The sequence below is a fragment of the Cetorhinus maximus genome, chromosome 2 (genome assembly GCF_964194155.1).
Source record: "Cetorhinus maximus chromosome 2, sCetMax3.hap1.1, whole genome shotgun sequence".
NCBI lineage: Eukaryota > Metazoa > Chordata > Chondrichthyes > Lamniformes > Cetorhinidae > Cetorhinus > Cetorhinus maximus.
Window position 1 is genome coordinate 99,598,259 of NC_135880.1, and position 20,183 is coordinate 99,618,441.

At 40.5% G+C, this 20,183-nt stretch overlaps 1 protein-coding gene across 4 annotated transcripts in view; it reads right to left on the reverse strand.

The window, feature by feature from the left end:
- LOC144696200 (guanine nucleotide-binding protein G(q) subunit alpha-like) overlaps positions 1–20,183 on the reverse strand; it is a 303,998-nt gene that overhangs the window by 212,479 nt on the left and 71,336 nt on the right. Inside the window, exon 1 of one of the 4 annotated variants that reach the window (XM_078567530.1) lies at positions 14,589–14,705. The exons of the other annotated variants lie outside the window; for them this stretch is intronic. The gene's annotated coding sequence lies outside the window, so the exon portion shown is untranslated. Of the gene's footprint in view, positions 1–14,588; positions 14,706–20,183 lie in introns of those variants that run through there. 4 annotated transcript variants of the gene reach the window in all.

Below are 20,183 nucleotides of genomic sequence, written 5' to 3' on the forward strand. Positions count from 1 at the left end.
ATTCCCCTGCATGACACTCCTCAGAACAACACCTCCACTGATTCCCTTCTCTCCAGGCACCCCACATTCTTATTTCAGCAGCCAACATTCATATTCACCCGCACCATGTTGCTCTCTGTCACCCATGCCTCACAGCCACCCTCCACAATTGTTGTCCTTCCCTCCTCTCCATACAAGCCATTTGTAGCAAGCCTTCCAGTGGCGGTCACTGACAGTCGCTGGCAATGCATGCCCACCTAGTTCACTGGGAAGGAGGTCTTGTTGCCATGAAAACTTGATCCTCTTAAGGCATGGATCTTCTGCATGTAGACCCTATATTGGGGCGCCACTTCCTTAGAACTGGATATGTGTCCATTCCCTCTGTCCTGTGGAGCAGCATGTGGCTGATGCTGCTGCTAGTGTTACTCCTACATCTCCTGGTGCTGCTCATCAGAGGTGGAAGGTGTAATCTACTCCTATGCCATTAATGACAGCAAGAAAATGCAGCTCAAGGTGAATAAAGTGCAAGACAGGTGAACTGACTTGGCAATCACCAATCAAGCAGTCAAAGCACTCTCTGAGAAGAGTGCTGTGATCAGCAGCCTCTCACCTGGCCACAGCAGTAGCTCTTCAGTTTGATTTTTCAAATATGAAGAAGCACTCCCTGCCTCCACTCACCTAGTTGGCCCTGGAAAGTTGTTGACAGCTGGGGAAATCGGTGTGCTGGCTATTAAAGCCAGAATGTTTGGTTAGAACATCAGTTTATTACCTATCTGCATACCATAATTATTTATCCAACCACTCCAATTCCCTGCTCCCCTGCAAACCTGGGGGCACAGGATTGATGTCAGGATACCAAAAGAATATCACTTTTAGGCGATTTAACTCCCTGTACACACCCAAACGTGCCTCCTCTTGGCAGTTAAAATTTCCCATAGAGAGAGTACTGCAGCAGGTCAGCAAGGCTTCTTCCAAAGCCATGAATTCTACCCACCTAGAAGAGAAGCAGCAGGTGCAACTAAGCACTTTCACATGCAAGTTCCTTTTCTCTTTCAAGTCACACAGCATACTGCCTTGGAAATATATCACCGTTCCTTCATTGTCTCGGAGTCAAAATCCCGGAACTCCATAGCACTGTTGGCATGCCTACACCGTGGTGCACTGCAGCAGTTCATGAAGGTGACTCATCATTACCTTCTCAAGGGGAATTAGGGATAGGAAAAAAATGCTGGTCTGGCCAGTGGTGCTCACATCCCATAAACAAAAAGACAGCTGAGAAAATCTCAGGACTCAGGGTCAAGTTATCTTGGACTAAAAATTGTGTCACGGGCAAAAAGAGCTCGAAGCATAATACCTGATCCAATATTGTGACGGAACAGGACCTAACAGTATTTTTTTTAAAATACAAAATATATCCTAATGGCTATTTCTTAATTTTAAACTGAACCTTTTGGCTGACAAAGACCATTAAGATAGCTGACCCTATGTCTGGGACTCACCAGAGCAAAAGAAGACACATCACAGTGTCAGAAATGTCACATCTCATTATTTCTGAGGAGCTACTAATAGACCATTACTAATAGACTGCACAGCCCAACTTCAAAGGGAGCTACATGAAGGCCACCTGCATTTGATAGACCAGGCTTGCCAGTGGAGTCAGAGAGTCTATTAAGACATTGGCCTCTCAAACATTCCTTTCAACCCATAATGGTAGGGATGTTAGTAGCCCTGAAAATCAAGCCGAATTCCAGACACTGGATAAACATCCTTTGTTGAAGACCTTATGGAGAGGTAAGGTCACATGACCTAAGACTCTGGCTTGTTGAACAAGTTAATATTGCCTTCCTGAGCTGCAAGCCAGTCTGCTGCTTTAACATCTGACTTGCAGGCCACACAGAAAGAGCTCTGGACAGGCTGGATAACTGGCCCCATCTCCCCTGCCTCAGCCAAAAGTTCTGTACCATTGCCTATAAACTGATTCATCCCTGCATGCTTATTTCATCTTGTGCAGTCAACACCACAGGAAAGTGAATCTTACACCACTGATTTTCAGTCTGCCAACCTCCGTGAAGGAGTTCCTCATGGGACTCGAACTCACATGAACAAATATTTATTTTCTCTGGTCTCTGTTGTGTAAAACCTTCTTTTCTCCATCCTTATCTTTTACTGTATGCGTGCAGAGTGGGATATTGTGGACCCTCTTTTTTGCAGTTTTTGAATGTGTGCAATGAACTAACCTTCTGAGTTCATCTTAACTCGAGTTTGCTGTGGGGTTATTAGTAAGAATTGGATCACACAAAAACTGAGGGGTTGGGAAATGCGCCACCGCTTACTGAAAAGCAAACAAATCAAAACACATTTCTCTTTATGGAAAGGTGGAATGGGAAAAATTGATGCAGTTTGAATGGGCCTCCCTCCTGTCTGTAACAATATAAACTGATGAGTTTGTTATTTTCATTCAGTTGGTAATTGAACTACACTCAAAGTTCCTGGTTCAATCTAATAGCTTGTTCAGTTAGCTGATCTCACTAGGGGTGGCAGAAACAGCATTACAATTGGCCTCAGAAATTTTCGTCAGCCCAGATTTCAACTCCTGTTCAGTGTTCATATACATGGAAGGACATGACTAATCTTGATTGCTATCCTCCCCCATCACCATACCTCCCCAAAAAAAATTCAACCAGTCTCACTCTTCAGCAACAGCACTTGGATGGGGTGTCTACAGAAATGCTGGTATTCCCCAAGAAGAAGCAACACCTTCAGAAGGTAAGAGGACAAGAATGGCAAGAAATGTAAAAAGTAAATTGATAAGCACCAAATGGTGCAGGTATGCCCAGATCCAAAGGAATGGGAACACAAGCTTAGTTTGGCCTGTGGAAACAAGCAGCCCACTTCACACGCATTAACGTGCAATGGGATTAAAAATGAAGGGGATTCATTCACTGATTATCGACGCTCATCTCAAATAATTTCAACGCAAATTTACAGTCAGGTGAAGTTGCATAATTAAGGACCATTTATAGTCAATTTTATTACAAATGTTAAAACATCCAAAAATGGGAGAAAAATCCATGAGGAAAAAAGAAATGGACCCAAAATAAAGAGAAAAATCAGTTTGGTGTTCTATCTTGAGCATTGCGAAAACTCAGGAAAAATAAGGGCCATCAAAAAATGTCAAACTAACTGAAAACTGACAATTATTTACACACTCCACTGACACAATGTTCATGTGGCTCACGATGAAATCCACAGCCCCAATTTTTTTTTTTAGGTAGTAAAATTGACTAAGCTAATTACTATGGCATGAGTCACTGTGATGATGGAATATTACAAATTGTTGGAGATTATGTCCCAGGGGACATTCGCAATCTTTTGTTTAGCAGACAATACTACTAGTGTGTGACCCAAGTCAGCTTTTGATTAATGACAGAAAGTACTGGAAAACTTCAGAAGATGAGTCATGAAGGACTTGAAACGTTAACTCACTTTCTCTATCTACATGTGCTGCCAGGCTGGCTGAGTTTTTCCAGCACTTTGTTTTTATTTCAGACCTCCAGATTCTGCAGATTTTGCTTTACCTTTGATTAATGACTACAACCTTTAGGGGACTATCAGTGTAGTAACTGCGGCGTGACTCCGAACCCACAGCAATGTGGTTGACTCTTAAATGCCCTCTGAAATGGCCTAGCTTGCCACTCAGTTCTATCAAACGGTTACAGAAAAGTCAAGGAATTAATGAAACGGGGATGAGCCATGCACATCGAACAAGGCACAGGAAATGACAACGCCGTCGACCCTCCAAAGTCCTCCCTAGTAACATCTTCGGCTTGTGTCAAACTTGGGAGAGTTGTCCCACAGGCTATCAAGCAACAACCTAACAATCATACGCACGGAATCATATCTTACAGACAATGTCCCAGACACCACCATCGCCATCCATGAGTATGTCCTGTCCCACCGACAGGGCATACCCTGGAAAGATGGCTGCACAGTGGTATACAGTCATGAGGGAAATGCCCTGGGAGTCCTCAACATTTACACCAGTCCCCATGATGTGTCATGGCATCAGGTCAAACATGGGTAAGAAAATCTCCCGCTTACCATCTACTGCACCCACCCCCCAACCAACTCGGCTAATGAATCAGTACTCCTCCAAGTTGAACAAACACCTCTTGGAAAAAGCACTGAGGGGGGCAAAGGCACACAATGTATTCTGGGTGGGGGACTTCAATGTCCATCACCAAGAATGGCTCATAGCACCACCACTGACTGAGCTGGCCGAGTCCTAAATGACATAGCTGCTAGACTGGGTCTGTGGCAGGTGGTGAGGGAACCAATAAGAGACAAAAACCTGCTTAGCCTCATCCTCACCAATCTACCTGTCGCAGATCTATCTGTCCATGACAGTCTCGGTTGAAGTGGCCACCACACAGTCCTTGTGGAGATGAGGTCCCATCTGCACACTGAGGATACCCTCCATCGTGTTGAGTGGCACTACCTCCCTGCTAAATGGGATAGATTTCAAACAGACCTAGCAACACAAAATTGGGTATATCCATAAGGCGCTGTGGGCCATCAGCAGCATCAAAATTGCAATCAACCATAATCTGTAACCTCATGACCTGGCATATTCCCTACTCCACCAGGCAGGGGATCAATCCTGGTTCAATGAAGAGTGCAGGAGGGCATGCCAGGACCAGCACCAAGGATACCTGAAAATGAGGTGTCAACCTGGTAAAACAACAACACAGGTCCACTTGTGTGCCGAACAGCAGAAGCAGCATGCAATAGACAGAGGTAAGCGATCCCACAACCAACAGGTCAGATCTTAGCTCTCCAGTCCTGCCACATTCCAGTCATGAATGGTGGTGGACAATTAAACAATGAATTGGAGGAGGATCCACAAATACCCCCATTCTCAATGATGGAGGAGCCCAGCACATCAGTGCAAAAGGGGAGGTTGAAGCATTTGAAGCCAGAAGTGCTGAGTGGATGATCCATCCTTCTGAGGACCCCAGAATCACAGATGCCAGTCTTCAGCCAATTCAATTCACTCCACGTGACATCAAAAAACATCTGATTGCACTGAATACTGCAAAGGCAATGAACCCTTACAACATGCCAGCAATAGTATGAAGACTTATGCTCCAGAACTAGCCATGCCCCTAGCCAAACTGTTCCAGTATAGTTACAAAACTGGCATCTACCCAGCAATGTGGAAAATTTCCCAGCTATGTCCTGCCAACAAAAAGCAAGACAAATCCAGCTTGGTCAATTATGGTCCCATCAGTCTACCCTCAATCATCAGCAAAAGTGATAGAATGTGTTGTCGACAGTGCTATCATGCCGCACTTGCTTAGCAACAAGCTGCTCACTGATGCTCAGTTTGGGTTCTGCTAGGGCCACTCGGCTCCTGGCCTAATTTCAGCCTTGGTCCAAACATGGACAAAAGAGCTGAACTCCAGAGGGGAAGTGAGAGTGACTGCCCTTGACACCAAGGCAGCATTTGACTGTGTGTGGCATCAAGGAGCCCTAGCAAAGCTGGAATCAATGGGAATCAGGGGGAAAACTCTCCACTGGCTGGAGTCATACTTGGCACAAAGGAAGATGGAGTGGTACCAGGACATTGCTGGAGTTCCTCAGGGTAGTGTCCTAGGCTCAACCATCTTCAGCTGCTTCATCAATGACCTTCCTGTCATCAGAAGGTCAGGAGTTGGGATATTCACTGATCATTGCAAATGTGCAACACCATTCATAACTCAGATCCTGAAGCTGTCCGTGTCCATAGACAGTTAAGACCTGGGCAATATTCAAGCTTGGGCTAATAAGTGGCAAATAACATTCGTGCCACAGAAGTGCCAAGCAATGACCATCTCCAACAAGAGAGAATCCAACCATCTCCCCATGACATTCAATGGTATCATCATCACTGAATCCCCCTCTATCAACATCCTGGGGGGGGGTTACCATTGACGAGAAACTGAAATGGACTAGCCATATAAATACTGTGGTTCCAAGAGCAGGTTAGAGGCTGGGAACTCTGTGGCAAGTAACTCATCTCCTGACTCCTCAAAGCCTGTCCACAATCTACAAGGCACAAGTCAGGAGCGTGATGGAATATTTTCCACTTGCCGGATGAGTGCAGCTCCAACAGCACTCAAGAAGCTTGAAACTGTCCAGGTCAAAGCAGCCTGTTTGATCGTCATCCCAGCCACCACCTTAAACATTCACTCCCTTCACCATGGACACACAGTGGCAGCAGTGCGTACCAGCTACAAGGTGCTCTGCAGCAACTCACCAAGGCTCCATGGACAGCACCTTACAAACCCGCAACCTCTACTAACCAGAAAGACAAGGGCAGCGCATGTATGGGAACACCACCATCTGCAAGTTCTCCTCCAAGCCACTCACCAGCCTGATTTAGAAATATATCGCTGTTCCTTCACTGTCCTGGGTCAAAACCCTGGAATTCCCTCCCTCACAGCACCGTGGGTGTACCTACACCAGATGGACTGCAGCGGTTCAAGAAGGTGGTTCACAACCACCTTCTTAAGGGCAATTAGGAATGGGCAATAAATGCTGGCCAAGCCAGCAACGCCCACATCCTGTGAAAGAATAAAAAAATGGTGTCAGTACACTTGTCCTTTTTTTCCTTTCCAGCATCATGGTTTGACATTTGCTGCAAACTCTCAAGAGTCCCTTAAAACCCAAACCAGGCAGAATAAAATACAGTAAAAAGTGGCAATGCTGAGCAAGTTAGGCACAGCATCTGTGGAAGGCAAGCAAACATTCAATGTTTCAACAAAGCAATGTAAAGAAAAAGGGAATCCCACTCCAAACTCCCAGCACTTACTCCCCATCCCTGTCACAGCCATTCCATTTTATTACCACCAACTGTCAAGAGGGAAAATGGGAGCTGTGATTATGACTTGAAGTTGTTGAAGGTGTAGGTTTCAAGCATAGATTCAGTGATTGCTTTGCTAAATGCCTCCATTCCATCCTCAAGTGTAATCCTGAGCTCCCTGTTGCTTTAATTAGCTATCCTGTTCTGACCCATTTGTCCATGGCCTTCTATACTGATTCAGTAAAGCTCAACACAAGTTTGAAGAACAGCACCACCCCTTTCTGCTAGACATTTTGCAGCTGTCTGGCCTTAATATTGACTTCAAAAGTGCTTTTGTCTTCCACCAGAGTCCTGAACCACTGGGACCTTTGCCAGGTTTTCATACTCCTCCTCTTCAATTTAACTAACCCACTTTAATTATTCATACATTCTCTGATCTCTTATTTCTCTAACTACTCTCATCTTCCTCTTTTTGTCTCACACTATTATCACTTCTGTCAATTAACAATTTCCTGTTCTCCACTGCAGCTCATCATTTTCATTTTTTGACATCTGTTTACCCTTTCCTTCTTTCGTCATTATGTTCCTTCCTATAAGTTGCTCATACGTAATTTTTTATGATCCTGATGAAAAGCAATGCCTAGAATATTGAAATGTTAGTTTTCTCCACAGATGTTGAAGCTGGACTTGCTGTGTGGCAGTTTTCATGACTTTTGTTTCAGATTTCCAACTTCTGCCGCATTTTGCTTTTATGTTTTAAATTATGCAGTCTTTGTTTTCCTTCCCGTAAATCAAATCAAGAGATGTATGTGCACTGAATCTGTAATCAAAGCATGCCAGATACAGCGCCCATTAGGAATGCTGAATTCAATTATGCAATCTGCATGCATCTCCAGACTGTTTTGTGGTAAGAAAACAATGGGAAATTTGAGTGATTTTTCCTCTCAAATTGGAAAGAAATCATTTGTGACCAACTTACCATCCCACCCCAAAATATCCAAAGATTTTAGTTTTTTTTTTAAATGGTAAAAACTGATTTTAAAGGTCCATTTCATGAACTATCGAAAATAACACATGCAGGAGTGCTTGATGTCATCTCTGTATTTTGAATTAGAGATCCATTTATAATATAATTTGCATCTTTCTATTACAAAATCAATCTATTTGAGGAAAATGGCAGTCACTAATTGATGTCTGCATTGACTTACAAATAGTTACTGAATCCAGAATCGCTGATGGGCAATCGCTTGCGCAGTTACACTTCTACAAATGTATGCCATAAGATTTCATGTGCACTAACGGGAGATAACTGTGCATGCTCAGCTGCCATGGCATGGTGGCATTACAAGTGGCCTTATTGTGCAGCTGTGTGGTTCAGCTATTTGTTGCAGTATACTCACAACAGACCTTGAAGTGAAGTGAAGTGAAGCAAAGTGGACTCATGTGGAGCGATTATATTTCATGTTGCGTTACCAGATCTGTCAACTAACACAATCTGGCAGCAAAAGCTCGTCGGATCTGGCAACAAACCAAGGCAATGAGCAATATTGCTAGCTGCAAAATGCATGTCCTAGTATGGATATAAAATACAATTTTTAAGTTTTAAGTTATAAGGTCTTCATATTTTTTGTGTTGTGACTACAAAGTATTTTAATGTCTATTTTAATGCATAATTGATTAATACTCATAACCTTACATGGTGAAATTCCTGCATTTTAATAAATTCACAAACTATACCATTCCTACTTTTTCTGTAAATGCATGTTTCAATTCATCTCCTACATACGACAAAACACTGCACTGCAACGTACTCAAGCCTTCAATAAACTCCATCACTTGTACCATTAAGTCTGAACTTTGGAAACAAAAATATTAACATTAAGTAGTGGTTGGCTATGCTAACATTTATTTCACACTAAACTATTTACCTACTTTTAGATGCTTATCTTTTGAAGTTGTAAGAAATGTGAATCCTGGATCAACTTTTTAAACCAGAAATTATCATAACTTGGGCATGTTTATGAATCTTTTCCAGATAAGCAATCCCCCTCCCTCCCTAACCAGGTCTCCAAAATATAGAGGGCAGTGGTGGCTAAAAAATAAACTAAAATTAAACAATTAAAATTGGCAGCTTTTTATACTAAACACCAAAGTGCATGATTTGTGGGCTTTATTTGCAGTTCACACTGCATTAAATGACCACTGCTCCACAAAACTTCTGCTAAACTGTGACAAGCACCCAGAACACGGAAGAAAAAGAGCCAACATCATACATCACTCTGAGCAGGCTATAACAGCAGCACTTTTTTTTTTAAAAGAGCCATGTTCTTAATGAAGCATTATTAATTCATCAATGATGAAAAGAGAAGATGCACATCGACCTAGATTTTGCATTCAACGTTCGTTACACTTACAGCTGCCTAAAGATCTTCTGTGGGCTTTTAAGTGGCAATTTACAGTCATCAGGAATCTGATAACAAAGCATCCTCTACAAGGTGTGTCTAGGACCTGTGCGAATAGGGCAAGAAACAGCGTGCCTCTTCAACCAAACTGAAGAATCCTTACTGAGGCGCACACAGTCTGAACCAGGAATTATAAAGTTGGAAAATTTAAAGTAAAATCATGTATAGAAAGCAAAATAAAGGAAAAGAAAGATGAGATTAAGGGAGAGACAAAGAAAGATGAGAAACAAAGTGGTAATTTTTGTTTATAAAATCTCCTATAATTACAATCTGAAGGAATGAGATTCCACTCATAAGTTTCGCTGCAATAGAGATTGTTCGGTAATTCAAAATTCACTCACTCATTTTTCCAGGACTGCTTCATCCAATTCAGGGTCATGGGGAGTCAGAGCCTAAGCCGCTAGGCAGGGTACACCCAGGACGGGGTGCCAGTCCATCACAGGGCGCACACACATGCACAGACACACACACCGGGGGGAAATTTTCTTTCGCCGATCCACCTAACCAGCACGTCTTTGGACAGTGGGAGGAAACCCACGCAAAACGTGCAAACTCCACATAGACAGACACCCAAGGTCAGGATCGAACCCAGGTCCCTGGAGCTGTGAGGCTGCAGCGCTAATTCAAAATTATTAGATTAAAAAAATATATTTACACTTGTGTACACAAATCCTAACTCTCTGCAGGAGGTACCAGAGAAACGAAGTCTATGGAGCAGCAGGCCAAATCTGACAGCAATTTCCTGATTTCTGCATTTCACTGCAGGTGTGGATGCTGGAAGTTGCGCCTGGTTTACTCCTGCAGGACAGTTAAGTGTTGATAGCCTCAGTGTTACTCCAACCACAAAACACAGGCCAAAAATTGCCCTCCTACTAAAAAACCTTCCAATGGAAAAGGCAGTGAATGGGCATCTCAATAAATTGTGCCAACATCCAATTCTCAGTCAGCTCATTTGGTGGCCCACCTGAATAAAAATGCAAGAGGGAAGCCAGCTTAATCCCACTTCCATAGAGAAAACTCAGCTGAGGGAAACTCGTGTTCATATAATTAAGACTAGCAGAGGCCTGCAAAACATGTGTATTCAAATTAGTATCCTTGTTACAGCACTACTTCTTTAAATACAGAATTTATAGCTATTCTTTCACCAAGGACTTTAATAGAATCAAAACTTCTCCCCCGGAACAAACTACATAAAGCTATCTATGTGCAAAAACAGGCCTGGAAATATGAATATAAATGTTGTCAAGTCTAGCCTTATGATTTCTTTATAGTCATATAATATGAAAATCCAATTGATCACTGTTTTCTTCAGAGTTGAAAAGGCAGGTTTACATCTGATGGGCTCAATATTATTTGAGGAATAAGCACTATTTCTTTAAAATCTGCCTGCTATAATTTCAACATCTATCAAAGAAGACAGCTTCACAACTCCCAATCTTATTCCATGACAAAGTCTCTGTTCAGATTTCAACATTATAACTGCTCCTTCCTTGAATCTAAGTTTGCATAGTGACATGCTCATTTGAGCTAGACTGCGTAGAAACTCTGAAGGTATAGACTATCATCTTCATCTATAGAATCAACCTTAATGTATTATTTTAATTCACCCAACAGCTTTTCTAAAGCATTTTCATTCAAATCTAATGAATCATATTATTTAGCACAAGGAATAGCTTTCAAATAATAAGTTATATAAACATAACTATCCTGCCATTTTGCCACATTTAACCAATCCCATCATCACATCCACTCCTCCCATGCTATCCCCACCCAAGCCATCTCTCATGCCATCCCCATCCCATTCCGTCCACCCTTCCCGTGCCAACCCATCGCTCATGGAAACAATCTCTGCAGCTAGGATAACTTGTTGGGCTGCCCTTAGCTTCCGCTATTTTCTGTTCGTGAGCGCCCCGCCCCACCACCAACCACTGGCGGCTATATGTGCATCACACACACTCCAGTCCTCCACGCGTCCCCTGTATTTCCACATGCACCAGGCGCTCCCCACCAAATAAATCCACCAGCTGATGTGTTCCTTAAAACTGACTAATGAAAACAGTCTAGACAAACAAAAACAGAGAATTATTATTTTAATAATATTAATCTACCAATCCATACAAGAAATAGACTGCTCTGCATGTGCTCTGACAATATTATGGGCCAATATAGTGGAGAGTTTTGTTTGATGCTACCGTAGGTAAATACTTAAAATAACTTGTGTGCTTTCACTGATCTTTATCGCCTCAATCATTAGTTAAGGATCATAGGTGTTTCTGAAATGGCGTGCTCCAGTATGATTTGCAGATTCTAATCTGCAGAATCCCACCAATTTGCACCATTTTTGTATGTTTCTATTTGTATCCAAATCTAATGATCCAAATCAAATGAATTAGAAAGGAAATTACAAAATATTGATTGTAGCTATTGTTTTATTGTTCAACTACACACTCAAGTCATCAAAAATCCTGCCTCTTCTGTTTTTGAATTCGATAATTTAATACTTCAATTTCTCTGCTACCTTCTATAATAATTACAGGTTAGTAGATTGTATTGATATTGATTCTATCCTCAAGACAAAAATTTAATGATGTTCATAAATCTGGTAATTGCTATTTCAAAATGTATTATTTGCAACATAGCAACAGGACATTTATCCCCTCAATCTTGTTCCATCATTCAGGTCATGGATGATCTGTGATCTAACTCATATCCATAAGGGGTCTTTTTCCCACATCCCTTAATACCTTTGGATTGCAATGCCTTTTGTATTGTCCACTGGCATGCTTTTTTCAACTGCATCACATTGAACAGCAACAGAACTTAATTTTAAATTGTATAAAATTAAAAGCATTCTTCAAGGCTACAAATTCTGGATCAAGACCAACAAGTGACTTCAAAGGTGTCACTACAGAACAGCTCACTGTGACAGCCAGCACACTTTATACCTTCACACCATTCAGCTTCCAACAATTATTTTTAACGCAAAATTAAGGCCTCTACCCTGACTACATTAGGTGCTCTTCAAATCCTTGTATAAACACTTATTGTGAGATGAGTTTGTGATGACAGAGGTAGCAGAAAAAGCAAGATGTTAAATTATCAAGTCCAAAAACAGAAGAATCAGGATTGTTGATGACCTGAGCGTGCAGAAGAATTAAGACAACATCTACAATCTATATTTTATAACATTCCCTCATTCATTAGATTTGGATACAAATAGAAACATACAAAAATGGTGCAGAAACACAAATGGGATTCTGCAGGTTTGAATCTGCAAATCATACTGGAGCACGCCATTGCAGAAACACCTATAATTCTCAGCTAATAATTGAGACAATAAAGTTGTGAAAGCAACAAGTTGGTTTTGTTTTAAGTATGTAATTAAGAGGGCATCAACCAAAACTCTTTATTGGCTCATTATATTTTCAGAGAACATGCGGAGCATTCTGTAACTTTTCTTGTAGCTCTTGACCAGCCAAGGACTAAACTAAAAGTGACATATTCTAACCTGTGGAGAGGTGTCAATCTCAGAAAATGTGTGCAACTGCTGCAGTTTGTGAACACCTACCATGCAAAGTGTGTCCCTGCTGCAATCCATTATAATCTCACTATCTCAATCTGATTAACTTCTGCTTATGATAAATTATATAGCAAGAAGGGGAATTGATCTAGAAGATCAGCCATGATCTTACTGAATGGCAAAGAACAGGCTTGAAGGGAACACTCCAGCTCCTATTTCTTATCTTGGGGAAAAAAATAGTCCAGCTTGGTGAAAACTCTGGTCTACCTGTAACCAGGTGAAATCTCCTTTCCACAAGCAATTTGAAAAGCATCTTTTAAAATTTTGATGGCATGGTTTCCTGAAATAAATTACATTCCAAAACAATTTTTGGCAAAATTGTCAAATGTGGTCTCTACAATTGCAGATCATTTAAAATGATCCTGTCACCTTAGTATTTAGATGATGACCTCAAGTTTTAAAATCTTAAATTTGTGGGTGAAATATTAAATTTACTTAGAACAAGGTTAAAGATTCAAATCCTGGGTGAACATTAGAAAGTTTAACTTTCCAATCTCAGGTGGCACGAAACAATCTGCAACTGAATCCTCTCCCACTGTTGGGTGATGGTTTAATGCAGCACCCAATTCAGCACTGATTAAATAGCACAGGTAATAGGACAGGATGGTAGGAATATCACACCTTAAAGGGTTATAACTGTGGTTGACATCAAAAGATTAATGTCTTCAACATTCAGACTTGAAGTGCAAGATGTGACAATGAATTCCAACACTGAAAACAAAACCACATGTGCTCAGGTTGGCTCTTTTAGAGTCAAACCAACCGTGGAGATACTACACGTGTCTGTGTTATTAGGTCCTGTCTGAATGATCTGGAAGCAGTCAATACTCAACAGACAGAAGGTGCAAGAATGGTATTCTATTCAGCTAGTAAAAGATGACCATAATGACCCTGATCTCATTTAACTGAGTTTTTGAACAATTTTAACCAAAAGCTAAATAACACTGGAGAGGAATACAGCACTGCCAAGTCTTGTTCCTTCCTTGAACACTGGACCTAACAAAAATGGTTAGATATTTTAGCTATTTATATGCCAGAAAGTGTGTGTGTGTCAACTCTTTTGCTGATGTACACTCTAGGCTGTGGGAAGGTATCTATCTCAAAAGGGAAAATGGCAAGTGCAACAGTTTTCACGCCCCTACCATGACAAACAGGTGTGTCAGCATTTCTCCTTATGTGATCTGTGGTACTGCTTCCGTCTGCAAAGAGTTCCTGAGATTGAACGACTTCAAACTCTCCTGAGCAAGTTGCTCTTGTAAATACAGCGGGGAAATCCCTCAAGGACAGAACTTCTCGGGCAGATTTCCACATCTTCCATCAAGTGGAATATGGTCACATTTTAAAAAAATATTGAACTTAATTCCACACTCAAATTTCCACTAGAACCAAAGCCAAATGCAACAAAGCTACTACAGAGGATCTGCAAAATGTTTCTTTTTTACTCCCTACTTCCCTTCATATCTTACTTATGACTCCTAGCTTAAAATAACATATTTGCCCTTTTATAAGTCAGAAATATAGGCCATGCTTCACATTTGGTGAGGCCAAGTCGTTGGGGCCATGTTTAGGATGAGTTCAAGGTTCTATTGATGCTCCTTGAAGCTTTTCAAAGTATTGTCCAAAGACAAATTCCCCGCATTCCAAAAAGGAAGATCCAGGAACTTCTTATTTTAGTCCTGCTGGAAAGCCTGAGATTTTTAGTGGTAATATTATGTAACAATACCTTGGCAGAGGTCTTGGTCTTTCAGTCAAGAGCATCCATGTTGGAGTAGTTTGCCTCTTTGGACAATATTCTCTGTTTCAGCTTGAATGCTGTTTTATTTGCACTGAAGCCTGGGCTGATTAATCACCTATATGGGGAAATCATCAGCTTATGAATAACAGCCAAAAGAAAGAATGAACAAACTTGCATTTATATTGTGCCTTTCACATCTTCAGGAGATCCCAAAGATTTTCACAAATCCATTGTTTTTGAACCATTATGTAAGCATTTTGCATACAAGGTCCACAAACACTTGAGATATATGGTTAATTAATCTGTATTCATTTACGTTGGTTGAGGCATACACTTTGTTCAGGAAGAACTCCTCTGCTCCTCATTGAATAGCGTCATGGAATCTTTTACATCCACTTCAAACAGCTGGACCTCGTTTCAACATTCAAAAGAATGCATCTTGGATGATGAAGCATTCCCTCAGTACTACACTGAACTGTCAGCTTAGAGTACATTCTGAAATCTCCAGAGTGAGTCTTGAAACATGTGACTTGGAGATGAAAATACTACCCCTGAGCAACATGACCCTAAATTCCACGTCATCTGTAGAAAATCCTTGGCATGGAATAAAACTCCACACAAAAATATTTCTACATACTATACATTTAATAAGTGTTGTCATTTTAATACACTAAGGCTAAGATAATACTGGTTTATAGCAATTCATATGCCAATTCATAGAACAAGCAGAACGGTTGTGCTGTAACTTTACAAATATATCCATCCTTTCCTACACTTCCATTCTAAAGAAATACTGAATCATCTTTAAAGTAATGGCGATCTTCACCTAACATGCATATCACAAGATTTTTAGAATGAATGGTCTGTTTAATAGAGTCACAAACATAGGCACAGACACATGTCAAAGCTTCAGTTCAAAAAGTCAAATACACAATTCTCACTGGAAAACCACAGAATAATGCTGCAGCCTTGTTTTCATTCCTTACTCCCTGGTCCAAATGAGAGTACTTGCATAGCATCAACTGTCATCCCACTCAATAAACAGAATAATCAACTCAGCACCCTGCTCCAACAAGAGTATGGTCCAGTTGAACAGGAGGTTAGAAAACACCATCATCAAATGGTGGAAGTTTACTCACAATTTCTCCACATAGCAAATTCATAATTTCATCTGCATCACAGGAAAGATATTTAACAGGAAGCAATAATAGCAAAGTTACGTAATACCAAAAAAGTGACCGGCAATTGGCCCCAACAATTCTGTTGGTGCTATTCTCAAAACTAGCAAAGGATCTCATCTTACAAATATTTTTTTCCCCCATAAAAAGTGAAAATGATCATGGGTTCTAATGTAATTATCAAAAAATTACTTTTTAACTATTTGACCTTTTTCATGATAACACATTTATGGCTAATTTGCTTCAGTTTCTAAAATATAAAATACATCCTAAAATAGTAGAATTTTAAATCATGCTGGAAGTTATTAGAAAAAACAGCTACACTCTGAAGCACCGTACAAAAATTCACCAGATCTTCATTCTCGACATCTCTGCCTCTCACTGTATCTAGTGGAGATCTTTCAATTATGTCACAGGTCAGCTGCAGCAAACCCAAAATAAATAAGAAATGGAACGAGTACAGTAAGTTCCAAATACTTTCATACGCAAAAAATATCTACTTCAAATTGATACATACTCAAAAATATTTGTTGCCCACCTCTCTTGTTTTTAGAGAAGATTATGGTAGAATTAAGCTGAAAATCCATAAACATAAGATGGCGTAATACAAGCCAGCATTCCTTTAACCAATAAAACCGTCACTATTCTTACCAAGCAGTTAAGTATACTTTTTCTTCCAATCTCATTACAAAGTAATTTGCGAAGAAAGTAAGTTAATCTACTTGTCGTCCTTAAACTACCTGCATCCAAGATTTGCACTTAATCTTTTAATGCTACACCTCTGTTTAAGAATACGTAAAGGAATGAGCCTGAAAATTGCAGGCCAGTTAGGCTCCCCTCAGTTAGAGGTAAATTTCCAGGGTCTGTAGGACAAGGTTAAAGTAGTGAATGCTTTGGCAGGGCTAATTAGGGATACTCAGCATGGATTTGTAAAGGTAGGTCAACCTTGACAAAATTAGCTGCATTCTTTTTGTGGAACAAGAGTATATAAATGAAGGGAAAGTGGTGGCTGTAAAACATATAGATTTCAAAAGTCATATGGTACAATTGGAGACTTTAAAAAATGAAGACATGCAGTATTTAAGGAAATGCAGAAATAAAGAGGTGACAATGGGACAGAAAACAAAGTGTAGAGGTAAGTCAACGTGTTTCAGATTGATAAGGTAAGGGTAGCCTCTGGCCGCGTCATCATAACTGGAACCTCTCAAGGTCCATTTATATAATAATGATGTCAAAGCCACAAAAGAAATAACAGTACAAGCTTTTCACTAAATTCTAAATTCAGGTCAAAACAAACTGCAAGGGGCAATGTAGAAGGTCATGAAAGGACAGGGTAGGCAGGGAGAAGATGTAGTTCAGCGAAAAGAACATTTTTTGAGAAAAGAAAAACGAGGCGTGCATTCCATATAATAATAGTAGTATATTGCAAGATCTGAGCATTTTGTTATATTGCCCTCTCTGTTGGAGAGGTGCAAATAAAGTTAGTTCATATATTGGCGGCCTGCAGTGAATCCACATGGTGAGTTTTTCCTCAGTGCAACACACAACAGAAAGATGGTGATGAGAACAGGAAGGAATGCTTTTTACACTTCATATAAGAAACTAAATACTCAAGAACCCTAACACACTTTTTGGTACATCTATGGTTGATTTTGAATAAGCTTGAGCAATTTGAAAGATTGCTCTGTGTGCACATCATGTTCAGGTATACAGTGAGTCAGCACAATGTGTAATTGAAAAATGGCATGGAAGACATATTTGGGGACAATGGGGGAATTCAACCATGACAAAGAGGACTGCTGTAATTACCACCTAAGGTTACACATTTGGCTGTTAGTGAGTAAAAAGAGATGACGATAGAGTAAATATCTTCCTCACCATGATGGAGCCAGATGTACTTTTTAACCAATGTTGTCTAAGAGGCCCCAGTTCGATGGACTATTCTGAAATTCATGAGATTCTAGACTCATTATGGCGCGACTAAGAATCAAGTTGCACCGAGAGTTACATTCTGTGAAAGGAGGCATTTGCCAAGCCAGACTGTTACAGCTTACATTCTCGAATTAAAGGAAATCTCTCGTCACTGTAGGTATGGCGCAAAGTTAGAAATCAACTTCGGACATATGTTCATCAGAGGCCTAAAGAAGAATAAAATCCAGACCAAGCTTTTGAACAAAGGCTGACATGGCCATGCAAATTGCAAGGGAGTTCTTCACCTTAGCCAGCAAGGACATCCTCCAGATTTTAGCAAGATCCAGGCCACAGCAGCCAAGTTCACAGGTTCAGAGTTAGAAACTTAGATGCTACCATTGCCACGGCAGCAGCCAACAACCATTTGAAAATGCAATGCAAGAATAGAGGAAACAGTATGCCATGGTAAAGCCACAGGGCACAGCTATGCACTAGGTTGAGGTCATGGTTGATTTAAAGTTAGTTGAGGAGTCTGTAAATCCTCAAATACACATATAATAGACATGGAAATACAAGTTTATGTTACCAAGGAGGAAGATCAAGAGTTATAATCAGTCAGGGAGCAAGGAAAACAACACATGGAAGGTGAGAGTAAAAGGACTAAAGATATAATGGCAGAACCCACAGTAAAAATGAAAGTCAGAGATTCACAATTTATTTCCATCACTGATACAGGTGCAGCAGTGTCTGTGATCTCAGGAGGAGAATTCAAGAGGTCTCTAAATCACATTCCCTTACACAAAACTGGTGTAAATCTGACTAGTTATTCCAAGAACAATATTCCAGTGCAATGCCATGTTAGTGTTAGGGTGGATGGTGGTGATATAGCCTATTACTTACCTTTGGAAATAGTGGGAGGGAACAAAGTCTCCCTGACAAGAAGGAATTGGCTTAAGATACGGTTAAACTGGGCTGAGTTATTTACAGTTGGGATCAGTAAAAGTACGTCTGTTATTGAGGAAGTGCTAAAAGAGCACAAAGTTGTCTTTGAGCAAGGAAAACCAAATGATAATATCCATCAGTATGATATTAAATATCCTAAGTGTTAACATGGACATTCTTTCAAGACTTCACATGAATACGAATTCACTTTCAGCCATTGAATTCCTGTGAATTACTTTACATACACAAATGACATGCCAGTGTCTGCCAGAGACATTAGTGAAGAAACTCACAAGGATGTGATACACAATAAAGTGCTCAATTATGTCATGAATGGCTGGCCTAAAGAGCGTGATTGTGAGAACCTGTTAGAATATTTCACATGTAGAAATTACTAGATTAAGGCTGTCTCCTATGGGGTTTAAGAGTCATTATTCCGCCAAGGTTTAAAGAGAGATTGTTCAAGGTTCTTGATCAAGAGCACACAGGGATAGTCCATATGAAACCAGTAGCAAGCAGCTATTTTTTGTATCCAAAGTTAGAGAACGATATTGAAGAATTGGTGAAAAGTTGTGATGTCTGTCTCAGAATGAGAAACAACCATCCAAGGTTCTTTTCATTCCATGATCAAACACAAGGAAGATGTGGGAACAAGTAAATGTCAATTTCTTTGACATGAAGTGAAAGAGTACTTTGTTTTGATCAATAGCTATAGCAATGTTGAGTCTATGCTCAATACCGTAAGTGTCAAACTATTGAGGTTTTGAGAAGTTGGTTTGCAATTTATGGATGGCCAGAGGTGGTGATGTCAGATAACGGTCTACATTTACATCAGAAGAGTTTGAAATGTTTCTGAGTGAGAATGAAGTCAAACACACAAATGCCACCAAATTACCCAGTATCGAATGGTGCTGCAGAAAGAAGTGTACAGATTGTGAAGAAGTCTTTGCAGGAGCACCTGCTAGATGACAAGCTAGGCAATAATTTCCAAGTTTCTCTTCCACACAGGCTGGACAATTTTCTGTTCTCTGACAGAATAACCCCACAGTCTGCAACAGATTTCTCATCTTACAAGGTAGTGTTTAAGCATGCTCCCAGGACAAGGTAAGCCTGACATCACTAGCAAAGAAAAAGAAAAGCAAGACAAAGTGAAGATGAGTCATGATACACCATGCAAGAAACTTAGAGTTCAGTGCTGGTCAAAAGGTCATGGTCAAAAACCACCAAGGTGTTAGGCAGAGGTATGTGATTGGAGTTGTTGCAAAAAGACTAGGTGCATTCACATATCTAGTGAAGATTGGAGAATGACTCAGACAGTGCCATGTAGCTCATTTGCTTGAAAGAGGAAATCTGACAAAGGGAGAGCAAGAGAAACCTCTTATAATCCAAATTCCTCCTGCAGCCCAAAGTAAAAGTTAGAAACAAAGTGAAAGTCACATAGAAACTGAAATTTTGCCAGTATCTCAGAATCCACCAGTAAAGCAAATTGAGACAGGGTCTTTGATCAAGTCAAATCAATCAACGTCACAGTCCCAACCACTAAGTGAAGTTG